Genomic DNA, 5,537 nt, shown 5'->3' with positions numbered 1-5,537 from the left:
GCACCAGTGCCAACTTGGTCTCGGTTAAGAGTGCCAGGTGGCTCCTGCAAACTGACACCCAGAACAGTGGCTTGTGAGTTTTCTTTCCCAGGGAAAAAGCCTGTAAAATGGTTCAGCGTCCTGCGGCCTTAAATTGCCGTGTGCCTCCTGGAGATCCGCCTCTCACAGGATGCCTTCAAGGCGCAACAAGACACCAGTGCGAACTTGGTCTGGTTTGAGTGTGCCAAGTGGGTCCTGAATACTGACACCCAGAACAGTGGCTTGTGAGTTTTGTTTCCCAGGGAAAAAGCCTGTACAATGGTTCAGGGGCCTGAGGCCTTAAATTGCCGGGTGCCTCCTGGAATTCGGCTACTCGCAGGATGCCTCTCAGACACAAGGTGGCACCAGTTCAAACCTAGTCTTGTTTAAGCGTGCCAAGTGGGTCCTGAAAACTTACACCCAGAACAGTGGCTTGTGAGTTTTGTTTCCCAGGGAAAAAGCCTGTAAAATGGTTCAGGGGCCTGAGGCCTTAAATTACCGGGTGCCTCCTGGAGATCCGCCTCTCACAGGATGCCTCCCAGGCGCAAGGTGGCACCAGTGCCAACCTGGTCTGGTTTGAGAGTGCCAAGTGGGTCCTGCAAACTGACACCCAGAACAGTGGCTTCTGAATTTTTTTTCCCAGGGAAAAAGCCTGTAGAATGGTTTTGGGTCCTGCCTCCTTAAATTGCCGGGTGCCTCCTGGAATTCCGCCTCTCGCAGGATGCCTCCCAGACGCAAGGTGGCACCAGTGCCAACTTGGTCTGCTTTGAGAGTGCCAAGTGGGTCCTGAAAACTGACACCCAGAACAGTGGCTTGTGAATTTTGTTTCCCAGGGAAAAAGCCTGTACAATGGTTCAGGGGCCTGAGCCCTTAAATTGCCGGGTGCCTCCTGGAATTCGGACTCTCGCAGGGTGCCTCCCAGACGCATAATGACACCATTTCCAACTTGTCTGGTTTGAGAGTGCCAAGTGGGTCCTGAAAACTGACACCCAGAACAGTGGCTTGTGAGTTTTCTTTCCCAGGGAAAAAGCCTGTAAAATGGTTTAGGTAATGCCGCCTTTAATAGCCGGGAGCCACCTGGAGATCCGCCTCTCGCAGGATGCCTCCCAGACGCAAGGTGGCACCAGTGCCAACTTGGTCTGGTTTGAGAGTGCCAAGTGGGTCCTGAAAACTGACACCCAGAACAGTGGCTTGTGAGTTTTGTTTCCCAGGGAAAAAGCCTGTACAATGGTTCAGGGTCCTGCGGACTTAAATTGCCGGGTGCCTCCTGGAATTCCGCCTCTCGCAGGATGCCTCCCAGACGCAAGGTGGCACCAGTGCCAACTTGGTCTGGTTTGAGAGTGCCAAGTGGGTCCTGAAAACTGACACCCAGAACAGTGGCTTGTGAGTTTTGTTTCCCAGGGAAAAAGCCTGTACAATGGTTCAGGGTCCTGCGGCCTTAAATTGCCGGGTGACTCCTGGAATTCCGCATCTCGCCAGATGTTTCCCAGACGCTAAGCAACACCAGTGCCAACTTGGTCTGGTTTAAGAGTGCCAAGTGGGTCCTGAAAACTGACACCCAGAACAGTGGCTTATGAGTTTTGTTTCCCAGGGAAAAAGCCTGTGCAATGGTTCAGGGTCCTGCCGCCTTAAATTGCTGGGTGCCTCCTGGAATTGCGCCTCTCGCAGGATGCCTCCCAGACGCAAGGTGGCACCAGTGCCAACTTGGTCTCGGTTAAGAGTGCCAGGTGGCTCCTGCAAACTGACACCCAGAACAGTGGCTTGTGAGTTTTCTTTCCCAGGGAAAAAGCCTGTAAAATGGTTCAGCGTCTTGCGGCCTTAAATTGCCGTGTGCCTCCTGGAGATCCGCCTCTCACAGGATGCCTTCAAGGCGCAACAAGACACCAGTGCGAACTTGGTCTGGTTTGAGTGTGCCAAGTGGGTCCTGAAAACTGACACCCAGAACAGTGGCTTGTGAGTTTTGTTTCCCAGGGAAAAAGCCTGTACAATGGTTCAGGGGCCTGAGGCCTTAAATTGCCGGGTGCCTCCTGGAATTCGGCTACTCGCAGGATGCCTCTCAGACACAAGGTGGCACCAGTTCAAACCTAGTCTTGTTTAAGCGTGCCAAGTGGGTCCTGAAAACTTACACCCAGAACAGTGGCTTGTGAGTTTTGTTTCCCAGGGAAAAAAACCTGTACAGTGGTTCAGGGGCCTGAGGCCTTAAATTACCGAGTGCCTCCTGGAGATCCGCCTCTCACAGGATGCCTCCCAGGCGCAAGGTGGCACCAGTGCCAACCTGGTCTGGTTTGAGAGTGCCAAGTGGCTCCTGCAAACTGACACCCAGAACAGTGTCTTCTGAATTTTTTTTCCCAGGGAAAAAGCCTGTAGAATGGTTTTGGGTCCTGCCTCCTTAAATTGCCGGGTGCCTCCTGGAATTCCGCCTCTCGCAGGATGCCTCCCAGACGCAAGGTGGCACCAGTGCCAACTTGGTCTTGTTTGAGAGTGCCAAGTGGGTCCTGAAAACTGACACCCAGAACAGTGGCTTGTGAATTTTGTTTCCCAGGGAAAAAGCCTGTACAATGGTTCAGGGGCCTGAGCCCTTAAATTGCCGGGTGCCTCCTGGAATTCGGACTCTCGCAGGGTGCCTCCCAGACGCATAATGACACCATTTCCAATTTGTCTGGTTTGAGAGTGCCAAGTGGGTCCTGAAAACTGACACCCAGAACAGTGGCTTGTGAGTTTTCTTTCCCAGGGAAAAAGCCTGTAAAATGGTTTAGGTAATGCCGCCTTTAATAGCCGGGAGCCACCTGGAGATCCGCCTCTCGCAGGATGCCTCCCAGACGCAAGGTGGCACCAGTGCCAACTTGGTCTGGTTTGAGAGTGCCAAGTGGGTCCTGAAAACTGACACCCAGAACAGTGGCTTGTGAGTTTTGTTTCCCAGGGAAAAAGCCTGTACAATGGTTCAGGGTCCTGCGGACTTAAATTGCCGGGTGCCTCCTGGAATTCCGCCTCTCGCAGGATGCCTCCCAGACGCAAGGTGGCACCAGTGCCAACTTGGTCTGGTTTGAGAGTGCCAAGTGGGTCCTGAAAACTGACACCCAGAACAGTGGCTTGTGAGTTTTGTTTCCCAGGGAAAAAGCCTGTACAATGGTTCAGGGTCCTGCGGCCTTAAATTGCCGGGTGACTCCTGAAATTCCGCATCTCGCCAGATGTTTCCCAGACGCTAAGCAACACCAGTGCCAACTTGGTCTGGTTTAAGAGTGCCATGTGGGTCCGGGAAACTGGCACCCAGAACAGTGGCTTGTGAGTTTTGTTTCCCAGGGAAAAAGCCTGTAAAATGGTTCAGGGGCCTGCGGCCTTAAATTGCCGGGAGCCACCTGGAGATCCGCCTCTCGCAGGATGCCTCCCAGACGCAAGGTGGCACCAGTGCCAACTTGGTCTGGTTTGAGAGTGTCAAGTGGGTCCTGAAAACTGACACCCAGAACAGTGGCTTGTGAGTTTTGTTTCCCAGGGAAAAAGCCTGTACAATGGTTCAGGGGCCTGAGGCCTTAAATTGACGGGTGCCTCCTGGAATTCCGCCTCTCGCAGGATGCCTCCCAGATGCAAGGTGGCACCAGTGCCAACTTGGTCTGCTTTGAGAGTGCCAAGTGGGTCCTGCAAACTGACACCCAGAACAGTGGCTTGTGAGTTTTGTTTCCCAGGGAAAAAGCCTGTACAATGGTTCAGGGGCCTGAGGCCTTAAATTGCCGGGTGCCTCCTGGAATTCGGACTCTCGCAGGGAGCCTCCCAGACGCAAAATGACACCATATCCAACTTGGTCTGGTTTGAGAGTGCCAAGTGGGTCCTGAAAACTGACACCCAGAACAGTGGCTTGTGAGTTTTGTTTCCCAGGGAAAAAGCCTGTACAATGGTTCAGGGTCCTGCGGCCTTAAATTGCCGGGTGCCTCCTAGAATTCGGCGTCTCGCAGGATGCCTCCCAGACGCAAGGTGGCACCAGTACCAACTTGGTCTAGTTTAAGAGTGCCAAGAGGGTCCTGGAAACTGACACCCAGAACAGTGGCTTGTGAGTTTTCTTTCCCAGGGAAAAAGCCTGTAAAATAGTTTAGGTAATGCCGCCTTTAATAGCCGGGTGCCACCTGGAGATCTGCCTCTCGCAGGATGCCTCCCAGAAGCAAGGTGGCACCAGTGCCAACTTGGTCTGGTTTGAGAGTGCCAAGTGGGTCCTGAAAACTGACACCCAGAACAGTGGCTTGTGAGTTTTGTTTCCCAGGGAAAAAGCCTGTACAATGGTTCAGGGGCCTGCGGACTTAAATTGCCGGGTGCCTCCTGGAATTGCGCCTCTCGCAGGATGCCTCCCAGACGCAAGGTGGCACCAGTTCCAACTTGGTCTGGTTTAAGAGTGCCAAGTGGGTCCTGCAAACTGACACCCAGAACAGTGGCTTGTGAGTTTTGTTTCCCAGGGAAAAAGCCTGTACAATGGTTCAGGGTCCTGCGGCCCTAAATTGCCGGGTGCCTCCTGGAATTGCACCTCTCGCAGGATGCCTCCCAGACGCAATGTGGAACCAGTTCCAACTTGGTCTGGTTTGAGAGTGCCAGGTGGCTCCTGCAAACTGACACCCAGAACAGTGGCTTGTGAGTTTTCTTTCCCAGGGAAAAAGCCTGTAAAATGGTTTAGGTAATGCCGCCTTTAATAGCCGGGTACCACCTGGAGATCCGCCTCTCGCAGGATGCCTCCCAGACGCAAGGTGGCACCAGTGCCAACTTGGTCTGGTTTGAGAGTTCCAAGTGGGTTCTGAAAACTGACACCCAGAACAGTGGCTTGTGTATTTTGTTTCCCAGGGGAAAAGCCTGTAAAATGGTTCAGGGGCCTGAGGCCTTAAATTGCCGGGTGTCCCCTGGAATTCCGCCTCTCGCAGGATGCCTCCCAGACGCAAGGTGGCACCAGTGCCAACTTGGTCTGCTTTGAGAGTGCCAGGTGGCTCCTGCAAACTGACACCCAGAACAGTGGCTTGTGAGTTTTGTTTCCCAGGGAAAAAGCCTGTACAATGGTTCAGGGTCCTGCGACCTTAAATTGCCGGGTGACTCCTGGAATTCCGCATCTCACCAGATGTTTCCCAGACGCTAAGCAACACCAGTGCCAACTTGGTCTGGTTTAAGAGTGCCAAGTTGGTCCTGGAAACTGACACCCAGAACAGTGGCTTGTGAATTTTTTTTCCCAGGGAAAAAGCCTGTAGAATGGTTTTGGGTCCTGCCTCCTTAAATTGCCGGGTGCCTCCTGGAATTCTGCCTCTCGCAGGATGCCTCCCAGACGCAAGGTGGCATCAGTGCCAACTTGGTCTTGTTTGAGAGTGCCAAGTGGGTCCTGAAAACTGACACCCAGAACAGTGGCTTGTGAATTTTGTTTCCCAGGGAAAAAGCCTGTACAATGGTTCAGGGGCCTGAGCCCTTAAATTGCCGGGTGCCTCCTGGAATTCGGACTCTCGCAGGGTGCCTCCCAGACGCATAATGACACCATTTCCAACTTGGTCTGGTTTGAGAGT

Source organism: Fringilla coelebs, assembly GCF_963513975.1.
Source record: "Fringilla coelebs genome assembly, contig: SCAFFOLD_70, whole genome shotgun sequence".
NCBI classification, from domain to species: Eukaryota; Metazoa; Chordata; class Aves; order Passeriformes; family Fringillidae; genus Fringilla; species Fringilla coelebs.
The sequence above is the reverse complement of the archived record's forward strand: the minus strand, read 5'-3'. Positions refer to the sequence as shown.